Below are 18,257 nucleotides of genomic sequence, written 5' to 3'. Positions count from 1 at the left end.
GGAGGAATACCAAACGTGGCGTTGTTACGCACGCACACAAGCACACAGATCAGGACGTGGAGGAGGAGGAGGAGATGCGTGCCGCTTTGATGCGCACGATCTCGAACAAGGAGGGCGAAGAGTCAGCAAGGCCCTGAAGATGCTGCGAGACAGAAACAGGCGGCGAGATTTCCATTGGCCCCCCCCCTCCCGGCCCCCCCTCCTGAACCCCCCCCCCCATTGTCTCCAAACGACGACACAAGCAATGCTCCCTCCGATTAGCGCGGTTGGTTCCGTGCGGTGCGAAAGAAATTCAACATAAGGTACATGAAACACGAACTTTAAGAGACCCGAATCGCAATTTAAAAAAAAGGTGTTGTTTTTAACTTGAATACGAGTGCATATGACGGGAATGCTTTTTGCAGTGATATACCAACGAACAAACACATACTCGACCACGTCTGAAATTATCACTGCCATTTCACAGACTCGTGGATAAGTCTCGAGGCTAACGTTTAAAGATAATGGCACGAATACAAAGCAGTGATGAATACGTGGCGACTCTAACCGGTAGCCCACGAAATGTGTAATATAAGGAATGAGGTTAGGTGATTCACAATATAATGCACAATGACTTGAACTTTGCATTTTATGTGTGCGCATACATATTTATTAGTGCTTATGAAAGGTAATATATATACAGAGATTATAATGTCAGGTTAGAAAATAAACCAGACAATCCTCTGTGTGTATATCTGGAATAATGTGTTCTGATATAATTGTCTAAATTGGGGGCAGCATTGGTGCAGTGATTAACGCACCGTTCTGTGTTTAATCTCTCTCTCAAATGTAGCATTCTCAGGAAGAATGTAATCAACCAGGTAGGGTGTTGACTGTTATGTTATCCGACTCTCTGTTGTATTACATTCCATTTCTGAGTATACTAGATTTGTGTTTCTATTTCATTTATACCTGATGATGATTGCTCGTGTTGCAATCGAAACGTCGTATGCTAGCATTTAATTTATTATTTTATCTTTATACGTGACTTTACCGAAAGAACCAAAGAATAATTCCTGCAGTCACGAAAGCTCCAAATTAAGATTCAATCACCACATACCAATCACCACGTACCAATCACCGCATACCAATCATCACATACCAATCACCACATACCAATCACCACATACCAAATCACCGCATAGCAATCACCGCATACCAATCACCACATACCAAATCATCGCATACCAATCACCACATACCAATCACCACATACCAATCACCACATACCAATCACCACATACCAATCACCACATACCAATCACCACATACCAAATCACCGCATAGCAATCACCTCATCCCAATCACCACATACCAATCACCACATACCAATCACCACATACCAAATCACCGCATAGCAATCACCACATAGCAATCACCACATACCAATCACCACATACCAAATCATCGCATACCAATCACCACATACCAATCACCACATACCAATCACCGCATACCAATCACCACATACCAAATCATCGCATACCAATCACCACATACCAATCACCACATACCAATCACCGCATACCAATCACCACATACCAATCACCACATACCAATCACCACATACCAAATCATCGCATCCCAATCATCACATACCAATCACCGCATACCAATCACCACATACCAATCACCGCATACCAATCACCACATACCAAATCATCGCATACCAATCACCACATACCAATCACCGCATACCAATCACCACATACCAATCACCACATACCAATCATCACATACCAATCACCACATACCAAATCATTGCATCCCAATCATCACATACCAATCACCGCATACCAATCACCACATACCAATCACCACATACCAATCATCACATACCAATCACCACATACCAATCATCACATACCAATCATCACATACCAATCATCGCATCCCAATCATCACATACCAATCATCGCATCCCAATCATCACATACCAATCACCACATACCAATCATCACATACCAATCATCACATACCAATCATCGCATCCCAATCATCACATACCAATCATAGCATCCCAATCATCACATACCAATCACCGCATACCAATCACCACATACCAATCACCACATACCAATCATCACATACCAATCACCACATACCAATCACCACATACCAATCATCACATACCAATCACCACATACCAATCATCACATACCAATCACCACATACCAAATCATCGCATCCCAATCATCACATACCAATCATCTCATCCCAATCACCACATACCAATCACCACATACCAAATCATCGCATACCAATCACCACATACCAATCATCGCATCCCAATCATCACATACCAATCATCGCATCCCAATCATCACATACCAATCATCGCATCCCAATCATCACATACCAATTCACCGCATACCAAATCATCGCATACCAATCACCACATACCAATCATCGCATCCCAATCACCACATACCAATCATCGCATCCCAATCACCACATACCAATCATCGCATCCCAATCATCACATACCAATTCACCGCATACCAAATCATCGCATACCAATCACCACATACCAATCACCACATACCAAATCACCGCATACCAATCATCACATACCAATCACCACATACCAAATCATCGCATACCAATCACCACATACCAATCACCACATACCAAATCACCGCATACCAATAATCCTATCCTGCTGGGAGACTAATACCCGTTGGCAGGCCAGTGGCTGAGTCACCTTGTGATCGCAGGGGCAGCTGCCAATGCGGGGTTGCCCCTGAGATGAGATGTGATGTAGAGAGCTTTCAGATGCCCCAGCATATAGGGCACTAAAGTATATGTGCATAGATATCATGCACTCACACTGACCAGCAAGGTGACGTTTGGTCAAACATACCCAATGGCTGCCATGCCAATGGATAACGAAGGGATATACATTAATTGTTTTCGATATAGAATATGTCAATAGCTTAAATTAGAGGCCATCCATGAATTACGTCACGCGATTTTTGACGATTTTTGACGATTTTTGACCCCCCCCCCCTTCGTCACACGGCGTCACAAAAAGTCAGACCCCCCCTCAAATATGACGTCACAAAGCTCTGCCCCCCTACCAAAAATATAAAACATGCTTCAAATTGCTTTAAACTATAGTCATTCTAGTGCGTGTTTAATGTGGCGCTGCACTCTGATGTTGTAGGAGAAAACATTTATTAGAACGTCTATTTAATTAAGTAGAACGTGTTGTCTATATTTATTTAAAGTTGCGCATTTTGATGTGACGTCACATTTCTCAACCCCCCAAATCGTCACACATCGTCACGAATGTCTGACCCCCCCCCCCCAGGTGCGTGACGTCATTTATGGACGGCCCCTTAGCCATGATACGCCAGTACTATATATACACACACAGCTGGATATCTGATGATGTACCTAATATTCCAGTGTATTGAAACCATTCAAAACATGATTTGATTGATTTATTAAGTAAGGTAATGGAGTTTACCAACTTGCCTGGATTGTATGCTGTACTGTGTCGTAAAATAGCGCCGTGACAATGGGCAAGATTAGTCATTGCATTTCCATCAATTTTTCAGATTAAAAAAATAATAATCTTTAAAAGTCAGGAAAATAGAATGTCTAACAGAGATCAATATGTTAACCTAATTTATGCTTATATAATAAAAACAAAATTATCACTTTACAAAGGAGTTGTGAAATATTTGCAGCCTATCCTGCTCACAAATGTTTCATTTTCTGACACGAAAACAAAAAAATCTATTTTTCGTTTGGACCACGTAATGATCTAGGCAAATTTGTGTCGTGTAACATTCCACCATGTGACATCACCAAACACTTGACTTAAAGCTTTCGTGACTGCAGGAATTCATATTCATTGGGTCTTTCGGCTTTATTATCGTAATTTATTATCGTTTCAGCTTCACCGGTGAGCTAACAAAATGTATCAATTGAACACGCGACATTTCACTTGGAACTGCATCAAGCATCAACAGGACAAAATCCAGCAAGTCAGAATAGAGTTTATTCGAGAAAAATCCACACAAACACGGGGAGAACAGGAAAGATATGCAGACGTCAGGGTCGTAATCGAACCCAAGACCTCCTGCATACCTGGCGAGGGAGCTTACATCTCACCACCGCGGTGCCCCACCAAAACATATTTGGTGATTAACAAATGTGTTGAGCTTATTGGAATTATGATATGCTAATGTTGAATTTAAGCTAATGGAGTGAATATGACAATTTTTTGCCAAATAATATATATTCATAAGTCATTTTGCAGGTTTTAAATAATCTTCCATTGAAATGTAGTCAAAATAACATTCCAAATATCAACTCGTTTTGGTATTTATAAAGATTATGTTTCACCACCAAAGGGGATATTGGCGCTAAAAAGAATACTTATAAATATCTATGCTCATTGTTTTTTTTTTATACCAATGATGGAATGTATTGGCTCTGCCGATTGCCCAATTTCTGTGCAATACACGTCCCGTTTCTGCAGCAACTCACATGTATCAACATCTCTGCAATTGTGTGGAGAGCCCTAATGTGTAGCGTGACCTTATTGACTTTTAACAATTTTCTATTTCTGAAAGAGGTTACTTTTTAGCAATTTTGCAACCCTTGGCATTCTACGTGAAGGACAGAAAATGTAATGTTTTACTCTATTATACTAATCGTCTTGAATGTTTTTTTTACTCTAAACAGATTATAATTTTAATACAAAAATCAAGTATTTGTTTATAGAGGTTTCCTACAATTTAGGGAATTTGAACATATGTACTTTAAAGTTAGTAGCTACATCTGTAAGAGTCTATTCAGTATTTCGCTGCAGATAATTTGTTTTAGCAAGGTTCAGGGCATAATGTCCTCAGGGTCTCCACTTTGTGGAGGGATTTTAGGCCTGTCAATCTCAGACGCCAGCCCTAGGACAAATCTAATCTCAGCTGGAAGGATGTAGAATCTATTAACAATTTCAATTTCTTGCCATCGTGTAATTGTTGTAATCCTGTAAAATATATATAGCCATAAGTGTAAAGGGTACCAAAGCGTAGCATCAGTGGAGTAATATATTACGTGCTTCCTTTATACTAACACGCCTATGCGAGTAAGGTGTATTGCAACATTGTTGTGTGCTTTATTAAATTATTAATTTGTAAACGAAAGCATCCATTATTAATTTTCTCGCAGTGCTCCATGTAATGGATTTCTTATTACATTCTGCGTGTGTTTTTATGGACGTGTTCCTGTAAGTAATCTGAGTATTGCACTTGATGCGATGACTTTGACAGTCCCATGGGAGTGTCATTTAAAAGGGAAATAATTTACGGGCGTGCAGTTGCGTCATTTGTGAGATTCAAAGAATAACAACCGCGTATCAAACGAGAGGGTCGCTCTTATTGCATGCAGGAAGTGATGATGATGGTAATTATTTATGTCACGATGTTGTTCCAATTGATGTCATGTTTAGCACACTGGACTCGACATCCAGAGGTCTCTAGTTCGATTCAATCTGCTGACACAATGGGCAGTTTTTTTTTTAAATCCCACCCCCGACAGGCTGATTGTGGTGTGGTTGTGGTAACGTATGAGTGCTCATACTTCTCCTAAGACGTCTTGCCAGCATGGAATAAGAGGCTAAAATGCCATCTGAAAGGGGTAATTTACAGCTCCCTTTAGTGGGGGCCCTTCCTCCAGCAGTGGCATGAGCAGGCAATTGCGCGGCTTCTCCTTTATCTTTTGCGTGTTCTGGTTAATGGCTGTTCATTCATTTCATTCCAGAGCTGTGGAAATTAAAAATATTCATCGCTAAACTACAATCAATTGTGGTATTGTAAAGGGATTCTGACAGTATGACAAACGGGTGAATTTTTTTATGTTTTGTGCCAATTTGATTTTTGATTATAACTTTATGAAAAAAATAATGGAACAGAAATTACCGCTTCTCTGCCTGACCTATTTCAATTTAGAAAAAAATCAATCACCTCAAGCGCAAAGGTAACAGCAGAAAATCACTGCTAATGGCATGTGAGGGTAATCACTAGGTTTAATTGAACATTAGTAACCAAACAATTAGTTGAAATGTCTCCCACTAAGGTGGCTTCTATACTAGATATGGACCTTGTTTTTATTGAATAAACAATGTAAGCCCGTACGTTTAGAATTAAAATTTTAACAATGATAACACTATGGAACACAATTTTTGTTTCTGGGTAGTAAGTGTTATTTTCTAATTGCTTATGTTATTTTTTGTTATTTTCTTTGAACCTATCTACGTAACTTTACCAAAAGACCCAAGAATATGCCTCTTACAGAATAGAAAACGGCTTTTATTCTCCACAAACTTTGCTTTTTTGACCAGGATTTTACGTGAAGGAATAACACAAATGCACACGTTTTCTCATTGAAAAGAGGTACATTTCAAAACTTCACTGTCCTGGTCACAAAAGCAAAAGTTGTGGGGAATAATTGCAATTTTCTGTACTTTTGAGGCACAAGCAATTATAAAATAATACTTACTACCCAGGAACAAAAAAAATGTTTGTTACACGGTGTAATAATGTCAGATATTGATGTTGAATATCTAACAATAGTATTTCCTGAGATAGTGGTGGCTGAGCGATTAGCATGCTCTGCTATGAACCCAGTAACCTGAACTTCATTCCCAACCGCAGCTGATGTTAGAACGGGGACCTCCCAGACCAGATGCAATAACCGTGCACGTTGTCAAATAATTGAAGACCAGCTTGTTGGATTGGAATTTTGTGGACCTGTTTACAAGATGTTTAAACAAAAGTGAAATACCTCATTCATAAAATTATTCCTCAATCATTAAAAAAAAAGAATTCGGAATATGGAAATTATGGAACCCAGCTCCACTGAGAATTTAACAAAATACAAAACAGAAGAGGAGTCAGAAAAGGAGATACACTCACACGAAGGGTGGGAGGGGTGGGGCTGGGTGGGGAGGGGCTGGTCACCCCGTGGTGCCCTTATAAAACTCAACGTTTAACCTACTCACGCCGGCTTGTGCCCGCCCTCACAGTCGGGCATATTTGCGCAATACACCACGCCGCCGTTGACCTTGGCCATTGATTGAGCAACCCAACGTTCCTACCAGCTCCCTCCGCAGGAATGTGTTTATGCTAAAATGTAGGGCATTTAAATACGCATGCATACACTGTGTGGTGGTGAGGCAATGTTAGTACAGAAATAGAGTCGTATACCATCTTCTAGATTTGAAGCTTTCGTGACTGCAAAGATTCATATTCTTAGGTTTTTTCGGTAAAGTCACGTAGGTAAAACATCAAAATTAATAAAAAATAAAATAAAAATCACGACGTTTCGGAGGCAACACAAGTCTCCGTCATCAGGTGGGACCGTCACAGCCAGATTAGCAGCTAATCGGAGGCAACACAAGTCTCCGTCATCAGGTGGGACCGTCACAGCCAGATTAGCAGCTAATCTGGCAGCTAATCTGGCTGTGACGGTCCCACCTGATGACGGAGACTTGTGTTGCCTCCGAAACGTCGTGATTTTTATTTTATTTTTATTAATTTTGATGTTTTACCTACGTGACTTTACCGAAAAAACCTAAGAATATCGTATACCATCTGTGTGGTGCTTTGGATGTTACCAAATTGTGGTCGTGGAAGGTTTACTCCTAAACTAATTAATAGAATTAGTCAAACATCCCAATGCAGTACCCTCCTGAAAAAAGATTATTATTGAGGGTCAATTGATTTTCCTAAATAAATAAAGGGCATTCTTGTATTCTTATTGTAAAATGTAGAAAATGAAACCATATAATGTAATTCTAGATTTGAAGCTTCCGTGACTGCAAGGATTCATACTCTTAGGTCGTTTCGGTAATAGTCACGTAGGTAAAAAAATATATAATAAAAATAAATAATAAACATCATATATACTCTACTCTAGATAATGAGATGCTGCAACAAATAAGACTTTGTGACCAGTGACAATTCAGTTTTACAAATCTGGTCACACACACACACACGCGCAGTGCTTTTAACCAAGTAATACAGCGCCTCATCAGTGCTGACCTAATTTAAAAACAGTGTCTGTGTGTGCGTCAATAACGCAGTGAGTGATGTGGCAGTTCGGGCTGAAACAGTGACACTGTTTGATCTGGAACAGACTTTAATCTTCCCCCTAGGGGATCGTCATCCCATTGTTAGCTGGTAGCCAAAGTAGCATTGAAACAAATTGCCCGTTCCTGCCTCCAACATTTAACAGATATGCAGATAATGTATATACTCATCCCGAGCCCTCGTTACTTTGATAGTGGCGTTGTCTTTGAGCTGTACGCCTATTGGCGTCCTCTGGTCGAGCACCAATTGGGTCGAGGCTCAAAAGAAAGCCGTCCCTTGGTGTGGACCAATCAGTTTCAAGGACAATGAATATATTATCATAGTGTGTTTTTTTGTTTGCATTTTGACTGCAAGTATTGTGGTTAATGCAGACATTAATCTTCGTTAAAAGGTTTCAGTTTTGTTGCAAGAAATAAGGGGAAAACCCCTATTATTAGATAAAATGTTGTTTAGAAGCAGCATACGTGGCTAATGTGTTTATGTGCATGGCTAGGATACCGCTCACTTTGTATGGATGTGGGCTCATTGTGTGATTATGAGTTAGTATCCCTTCTAGGGTTGACTCAGCCCCATAAACCCTTTGGGGTTGGAAAGATACCACCGCCTGGTTACTGATGAGCAACACCCGGTGGGAAGTGAAATGTGATTTTCCTATTGTAAGACTCGTCAGCACCATAGGGACGTGGCTCATTGATTGTAAATCAGCCGCCAACAACATCATCATTGCCAGCATCATTAGCAGCAGTTGCAGCCATTGGCTCTCCGCTGCTGATTGAAGTCCCCCCTAAAGGTCCTGCCGATGTCACGAACCATCTCACTCCAGCACATGAGCTGATCTCATTTTTTGCTCCATGTCTCTGGTCGTCGTACACTCTGGCGCGTTCCCTCCTTTAGCTGTCATTCCGTCACCACTCTTGACCAATGCCCATCGGTTCTCGCGATATATCTCTACAAAGACACTGTTCCGTAGAGGTCACTACGGTGTTTATGAGTGCCTTTGATTATCCACCGTTTTGTGTTTACCTCTAAGATTGATTCCCAGCATGCAGTGCCATGCTGCTTGGCACATGTTTTAGCTTTTGTTACATTTTTGTTGTCGCTGTTTGTGTATGTGACCCATTCGTCATATCTGGTCGCTTGTAATGATTACAAACTTTTGTATTCAGCCGTCGCAGTAATATCGAGTGTATAGTCTCCTATTTTAGTTTGGGCTTGTGCGGGACACATCACTAGAAGCGATGATGGTAGGTGGTCCAGATAAACGACGGAGTGGCAATCATAGAAACCACGTCCACTGGGGAGATGGAGCGATGAAACGAGCTGGTGCGCAGGCGCTGTATAGATCGAAACACGTGCTGCAGTTGTGAACCAAACTCTCAGCCAAATAGAGTTTGCCATTCCTCGGTAAGCCTCACCCGAGTTAAGATGCTGTACGACCTAGCGATGCCCCCTGCACTGCCCTTGCTGTTGCTCAGTGTGCCTCCCGGAGTTGAAAAGATGCCGAATGAAACGAAAATACGTGAATCCTATGCCAGACGAGTACTCGTATGCATGAGCAACTGCGCCCCATTCCTCCCTCCACGGGCCACACTTTACATATTGACACTTTTATAGCCAGTCATCATGAGTATCATTCGACGTAATCAACCCACTGCTGCTTGAATACAGAGAAAACGACACAAACACGCGAGCTCTCTACCGATAAAGGTGACGCGTCACGTGACCTCGCTCCCACCATCATTCAAGAATAATTAAGCCAATAGCTAACAGACCATGCATTTATTTGCACGGAACATTCGGGCCACGGAATTATGGCACGCGTCGGAATAACGGATGGCAATGGGAAAGGCCAACTTGACCAAATTGGCCTAATCCCTTCAAAATGCTCAACACAAAAGCATATCATTATCATCGTCATCATCAAAATCATCCATGATCCATTCACTGGTGTTGGATAACTTATGAGGCCTCTCCATGTCATCACCATCCTTCACGATTTTGACATTCAACAATCCACTCAGCACCCTCAGACGAGCTGATTTCATAGCTCGATCTACGCGATAGATACCCTCTCAGGCGTATCCCATGCCTTGACTTTATAGCCAGTAATAAAGACACATGAGTTGTTAAACTTTGACATACTGTAATTTTATTTCAAACACAGTGGCCGTAACACCCTCGTGTACACAGACACTAATTAAATAGGCTGCACGCAAGGCGTTTGACCTCGAAGCACGTGTATTGCATTGCGATATTGACAAATGCGCTGCCGCAATTAATAATTTGTGCGAAAAATGTGGTTGCAGTGGCAGAAAGAGCCGAGTTTTGAAGAAAGTTGAACTGTCGGTAACAAGTGTGTCCCACAGCGCTGACACCGAATGTGTGTTGGCCTCGGCTCAGCTGCTTGAGGCATCGAAGCCGCCTAATGCTGTAGCTGAAGGTGTCACCCTCTGGCAAGAAAAGTGGGGAGCTCATTAAAACCGCTGTCATGCTATCGGGTGCGGAGGTACCGCAATGGGATGGTATTCTATAAATTGGAGTGTGCTGAATCTAATTTTTTTAACGAGTGTGAAGGAATCGTGAGCCTTACTTGGATAGGGAGGGCCTACCTGGTGCACGTGTTCCATCACTTAGGCCATTTCCCTTACCACTGCCTATATAGCATGAAGGCAGTTTAATCCCCAGTAGGCTGCTACCTCTATGCATAACCACTATGCAAGGCTGGACCCACAGAAATTCCCGTCTTATCAGGACCCTGCTTAAGCAAAGTTTGGTTTCAGGAGAATAGGTGCATTAGGGGCAGAGGTGGGACAAAGTCATTGTTATGCAAGTCCAAGTCGAGTCGCAAGTCATCAAATTCATGACTCGAGTCTGACTCGAGTCCAAGTCACATGACTCGAGTCCACATCTCATAGGTGGGACAAAGTCATTGTTATGCAAGTCCAAGTCGAGTCGCAAGTCATCAAATTCATGACTCGAGTCTGACTCGAGTCCAAGTCACATGACTCGAGTCCACACCTCTGATTAGGGGTGTAGTAATGCATACCACGGCGATTGGATGAATTGCCGTGAATCAGGGTCGCAGTTCAGGAATGAATTAATGTTTTAATATTGTGGTGAATTATATAGATTCTCCAGTGGCAGCAGAGGTGACATAAACCCATTGCCTACGACGTGCATGAATCGAAAAACATTGACACTTGCACATGTGATTTGAAGCCAGGCATTGTGAGCTTAAGAATGAACATTAATGTGCGATTTGACGCATCCTTATGCATTTAGCAGACATGATTATGTAAATATTAGCCTTAAAACAATTAAATCCTCAAATTGTTTAATTAATCGTCTCCATATTCGTACGTTTATCGTCTCGTTTTACCATCTTCTTTGTTTTCAGTTCTCATTCTCTCTGTGTCCCAATTGCACTTTTGTTTTTGCTTCATTAGCCAAATTGTAACATTGGCATATCGTGCAATACATTTTAAGCAACCATTTGTCACACACGATTCCCTATGCATTAGCATCACTGTTAATTGAGGCATCGTTGCACGGTCAACGTTCACGCGACGATTTGACGTGAACCGATTCCACACAAGCTGCGTGAATCAAACGTATCCTATTCCCACACACACGATTCTATTTCTATGCATGCATCATGAGCCCAAGAGTCGATTTTACTCCATGCATTTATGCATTGTTACATTCCCCGTGTGTATGGACACGTGCATGGAGCACATTTCCATCTACGTGAAAGGAACCTGGGTGAGAAGTTTATGCTCTATTCTAATGCAAAGTCTGCTAAGCTACCTACGATTTTGGTGTGTAAACCACGTGCATTTTGGAATTCTGTTTCGTTAGGATGCCCTTGCTGTGGCTGTCCTCGGGCTGTTTTCTTTTTTTCTTTAACCGAATCGCAAGGAATCTCACATCTTTTAAGCCCTAACACAATGAATATTTTGACTCCCTCCCTCCCACACACCCTGTGCCTTGCTCCACACATATATATATACCCAAACGAATGTGCATGCAAATGCGCGTAAACAAACCCGTTGCTTTATGATCTCGTTGCTAGCGGCTACTCAAAAGGTCACGATAATTATAATGAAAATCATGAGAAATACGAGTTGGTCAAGTAGACGGACGCTATGCAGCTAGCATGATATTGGAGGACTCGTGTGTTTTTTTTTTACGTAGCTGCAGTAAAGACACCACGTCACAACAGTCTTGCTAATGAAAATGCAGTGCTCTTACGAGTATCCTTTAAATATTGCAGCGAAGCCGGAGGAACGCACACTCGCGGCGCTATTGTAGTGTATAATGCATTAACACGCGAGAAAACTTTCCGATGCTGAATTATGCATGAAGTCACAAACGCCATTTTCGCATAGCTTTGATTTATGCAGATGTATCGCGCTATGAAATATAATAGCGCGGTGCATTGAAAAGCAAATGCTTGATAGATCTGATGACAGAATCACTAACGGCCTGGCGATGATGGAGCGGGAAAAGGTGTGCGCACACGTGAGCGCGTACGTGTGCGCACATCTCAAATCCCTCTCGAAACATATTCCCATGTCTGCACCTATTCCATCTAGGTACTAGCAAGGAAAAATGTATTCGGTTTGGGTAGGATAATAGCGTTTCAATGTCGACCGATATAATGGTCAGAGCATAAATATTTCCCGGTGATCTATTCATCACGGAATTTTATTTTCTCGTTTCTCTTTCAGAATGAGTAAATCACTTATTTGCTCATATCATGATCGTGAAAATATAGATTAGTCAGGAATAAAGAGATTACACTGCTAATATTATTTTTGAATTATGTATACGTATTGGTGTCATATATATCTATACGGAAAACTGTATTGCGGGGGGAGGGGTGGGCAGTTGCAGAAGGTTGGAAGGTTTCACGAAGATTAACCTCATACCTCACACCTTCATGGGCACCCTGAAGAGTGCAGTAGAGTGATGCACACACTTTCAGAGGGATGGATGTTGTGCGAGTCAGGCCGCCTTTACCGTGGAGAATGTGAATTGTTAATGCCAATGATGTCGGCCTACAAATCCAGGCCCCTGCCATAACATTCTGACCACACTTCAGGTTAACAGAAGGAGATGGGAGGGTCGTTATGTGTCACGTAAACCTTTAGTATTTAATTAATAAGGCCTGTTGGTTACAATGTTAAGATCATCTTTTCCTCTCAGTGATAATACATAACAAGCCTTTGCCTCTATTATTTTATTCACAGGATCAATTAAACGGCAACTAAACTAAAGTCCAGTTTCGTGAATCTGACCAGGTGACAACAGCATTTGGCACAAGCCTTGCAAAAAGAACGTTTTGAGTGCAGATCCCATCGAAGCGGTTCGGCTCGTTTGAGTAAGAAGTGACGTTGAAACTTCAACTCAAGATCTATGTGCGTATGGCACAAATGTAGCCACTGCATTTCTCTTATAGTGGACATCTGTGAAAAAAAGCTTCATAGCTCTTCGGATTCTTTCAGCATATATATACATATTCTGATTTTAAATACGAGCGGCAGTCCTTATTGATTCAAGTACCGATTTCCTGGTGTTTTGAGAATGCTTTGTGACCTCAAAGAATCCCTTTTTACTCACGTCATTACCACGTTTACCATGTTTACGCGAGTGTGCACGTTTTTTTTCATCTCGTATTTATATTCCCACGTCATTGAATGCTTGACTTTGAAAGCCTCAATAACTAAATCCCCATAACACCGTGCTGGTAAACTTTATTTTACCAGTCATTTGTGATCTCTGCATTCATCCAGGCATACGGTGATCTACTTGCCAGCTGTTAAGGGATGCCTTAATTAAGCCTGTCCGATCGTTTTCAAGAATGCACACAGCGAGTGACAGGTTATTACGACTCAAATGAGCAACTGTTTGTTGCAACTTCACAGGTTAACTCTATTATGGTCAAGTTTACCTTTGTATTTGGAAACACCAGCAGCGCTGCGTACCTAATTAGTGTGCGCGCAGAGCAAAGCGCCCATATGAATAACCAACACGTTACACAATGCAGTGTTCGTCGCCTAAACATATTGCAGTGTCCACTTGGAATTTAATATGGTGCTAATTTTGGCAGTGGTTAGTCCAGCAGTCTCTGACACCAATGGTTCACATTAAAATGAAACTCCTCGCCAGAGTGCTGTTTTCGAGATGCAGCAACTGCCTTTTGTGTGTTCGTTTGTTGTCCTTCACCTCCGATGTGCGTACGGCTTGGGCTGCGTGCGGTGCGAAAGAAGTTCAACGTACGTGCACGCGTGCATACGTACAGCAACACTCGGAAAGTCTGTTCTCTCGTGGCGCATGATAACCCTGACGCACCACGCACTCTCGACGGCTTTCGCTTCCCGCCCACAGTGTGCAGGACAAGAAAGGTCATTGGATGCCAGAGTCACCGCCAAGCTTAACGTGTGCCCAAGATCGGCCATCATATGCCTCGCGCTATTTAATGCTCGGAAGTTATCGAGTGAAAACTCGAACGGCAGCGTGAGATATTAACAAGTCTCAGAGACCATATGGCGAATTGTGCTCCCAGCCCACGACTATGCTCTAGTGATAGCATTCACGTCCAAAATGCGTGAAAAAAGAAATAAAGAACGCTGCTTGGAGGTCCAATTATAATCTTGCTGCTGCTGCAATCACCGCCTTTTGTGGTCACATTCAGTTTCTTCCTCTCAAGTTTGCTCTCCTACATCTACACTTTGCGACGCACGCTGTCACCCTGCCCAATACAACTTCCCAGCCAAAATCCACAGGCCTTGGAACAGGTTTGTTCGTGCATCGCAACCCCGCCGTGACATTGTTCTACCGCTATTAAAGTGAAGAAGGTCCAGGATTTGCAATTGCTTTCTCACGCCACTGCTGGCAGAAGGGCCCACCACAACAGGGAGCTCTTAAATAGCTCCTCAGTTGTATTCGGCCTACTCTTCTATTCTGACCAGAGGTGACCTTACCTCCTGACATGCAACCCTGCCGAGCGACAAACTCTGGGGTACCCATTCATGCTGCCGAGTTGGACATTCCTCCAACTGCCTCACAGGGAGGTCAACTCTAACTCGCGACCTCTAGATTGCGAGTCTCAAATGGGCGATCACTACACCACAGCAGCAACCACTGGGTAAATATCTGGTATTACTTTTTTACCAGAAGAATTGCTATTTAAAGTTTTCGTGACTGCAGAGATTCATCTTCTTGGTTCTTTCGGTAAAGTCACGTAGAAGGGAAATAATAAAATAATAAAAATAAAGCATAATAAAATAATATAATTACGTAATAAAATAAAATAATATAATAATATTCTGTTTTATTTTTTTTATTTTATTTTTTCCCTTCTATGTGACTTTACCGAAAGAACCAAGAAGAAGAAGAATTGCTGTTGAAAATTTATTTTTTTTAAAGAAAAAAAACGAGACGTGACAGCGTACGGTCAGCAAGGGTTGGGTCAGTGAACGCGAAGGGTACAGCGTAATGGAGGAACACCAACGAGTCAGTTCGGGCTATTACTACACACGAGGACGGACGTTGTCAGTGAGAGAGACACGCGGTAGCGGGGTGATGCTTTGGGGAGTGTTGTGGGGCAGGCACACGTGGCTGTGAGGGTGTGGGGCTTTTTGAAAACATCAGTTATAATCGTATTGTATTTAACCTCATAGTGATAAGTAAAACTGGCTTGTGCCAATCATATCAGCGAGTGTGATTTTTGACTTTATATATATATTTATTATTGCTTCAAATCCTTCTGGCAAGGTTTGAGTGCCAGGCCTGAATGTAATACCCTTGGCAGCCCTCAGGACAGCGATTCTTCCAAGTCTCCCTGATTCTGTTTCTTCTGCGTCCAATATACAGGCGTCTCGACTACCGATCTTCGGCTGAAAACGCAGAGTGGTTATGCAAGTGGCCTAGATTCGAATGGCAATGCACAACTTTGGCAGCGCATTTGCCCGGATCCTCTCCTGCCACTTCTCTAAACCGGTTCCAGATGTCCCTTAGCCATGTTCAGGCATTGGCGTAATACTCTATCGCGACTGGTCCACCCTGGGGTGAGGTGTCAGCGTTTTAGGTTTTTTTTATTTACTCTTAGCTTGGAGAAACAACAAGGAACACGATCTGCGGAACCTTGGCATCTCAGGTTGAACTTTTAAAATATAACATTTGCTGTTTTTTTTTGTTTAGACCTAACATATACAAGGACTGCAAATTCTTGCCTGAGGTGTCTTAATATACACACTGGATTTTTTTAGTAGAGGTTTTTTTGGGGTTAGATCGCGTAAATATCTAAATGTGTCGTTAAACCCGCCACCACCCGACACAGCCAACTAGTAAGGGTTGTCACGTAAACAGAACGTGCCAATTCGTCACTAGTACAGCACACCGGTGTGTTGGAGAGCCAAGCTACACACATTTACAATCTGAGTACGACGTTTCGCCAGTAATTACAACCAGCTTCATCAGGCGACAGCCAGATTTGTGGAGAAGTCCACCTGTTTCGATCCTTACATAGAGGCGTAGATGTGGTGACCACACTTCTGCACTCTTGCATTATGCGCATGTGGGTATAACGACACATTTATATATTTACGCGATCTAACCCAAAAACACCCTTTTATGGATGATATTGGTCGGGAAAGCCTCCTACGTGTTAAACTGCGATTATTTATTTCACCAGTCGTCTCGAAAAGGTGTGTGTCCTCGCTGTTTTCTTCCGGTGAGGATTCATGTTTCCCTTGTGTGGTGAGAAATCGTATGGAACGATATAAGAACACGTGGAGACCTTACCTTGATTCCTCACCTCTGGCCCATACGAAACACAATGCCCGCAGGAAGCTTTACACAAAGCAACGGCTCTCACGTAAAACCTATTGATGTCATGCGACTGGCATTTGTAATGCCAATGATTGCAGACATTTAGGTTAATGCAAGGCAGAAATTCAGAAGAAAAAAAGCGGAACGATTTTTATTTTTTTACAAACTGCCACTTTAAATGAACAGATAAATTATTATTTGTTTCTTTCGGTTAAGTCACGTCTAAAGATAAAATAATAAATTAAATTAAATAATAGAATACGACGTTTCGATTGCATCAGGTGATGATTGCTTGTGTTGCAATCGAAACGTCGTATTCTATTATTTAATTTAATTTATTATTTTATCTTTAGACGTGACTTAACCGAAAGAAACAAATAATAATTCCTGCAGCCACGAAAGTTCTAAAATTAAGATTGAACAGATAAACTAAAAATAAATTGTATGTGGTGTTTCTGACATTTGGAGGACGCCTGCCTGCGGACAGTGGCAGGGCTGAGTATGGTAGTAGGGGGAACCATGGCATTTTTCTTTCTAGCTCAACCCTCTTATCAAATCCACACCCAGCAATAGATGAAGGTGCAGTCCTACAATTGCCTTGTTCATGCCACTGCTGGTTGAAGGGGGAAAACATATTGGTAGAGGAGGGAGTATCCACACTTTACCCCACCATATACAACATGCCAATCACCTAATTTTGGTGTTATTTCGCATTATTTCAACTGCCGCACCGAGTAATCGAATTGAACTGACGTTCTCTGGGTTGCAATTCCAGTGTGCTAACCATTCCAGCACATCATCTCCACAACCCCCCCTCCCCCCGCCAAATACAACATGAACATATTTAATCATCATTCACCAAATAACAGTGTAATGAAACTTTTTTTTTTGCACAATGTTGTTAAAAATTGCATAGAAACATTGTGCATTTAATTCATTACCTTGTAGCGTCCAAGGTTCAAAGCCTATTATGTGGCAGCATAAGGTTACAACCGCTGCTGCAGAATAAGCTGAAACGTGTAAAACAAAGCCGCCTTGTGGCAGTTTAATTTGAGGACCCTGTGCTCAGCCCGTGGCAGGTAAAGGGGGGTTACTAATGAGAGTGGAATGATCGAGCCCCACTGACAGCTGAACTAATGGCTGAAGCACCGTGGTGACCTCCTCCGCACCAATAGGCCATAAAATGTATAAAGACAGCCCATTTCACTGCAGATTATCCACTGTGGCATAGCTTGGTATCATGCACTCGGGGTCCGTGGTGAAGATTTATATGAGCGTTTT

General features: G+C 42.0%; 1 long non-coding RNA gene across 1 annotated transcript in view; it reads left to right on the top strand.

The window, feature by feature from the left end:
- Nucleotides 1-279: 279 nt before the first annotated feature.
- Nucleotides 280-18,257, top strand: part of LOC144931350 (uncharacterized) — a 159,031-nt gene continuing 141,053 nt past the window's right edge. Inside the window, exon 1 of the long non-coding RNA XR_013636562.1 lies at nucleotides 280-302. This is a non-coding gene — a long non-coding RNA (uncharacterized LOC144931350). The remainder of the gene's footprint in view (nucleotides 303-18,257) is intronic.

Source organism: Lampetra fluviatilis, chromosome 4 (assembly GCF_964198595.1).
Source record: "Lampetra fluviatilis chromosome 4, kcLamFluv1.1, whole genome shotgun sequence".
In the NCBI taxonomy this organism is placed as follows: domain Eukaryota; kingdom Metazoa; phylum Chordata; class Hyperoartia; order Petromyzontiformes; family Petromyzontidae; genus Lampetra; species Lampetra fluviatilis.
This window is presented reverse-complemented; position numbering and strand designations above follow the sequence as displayed.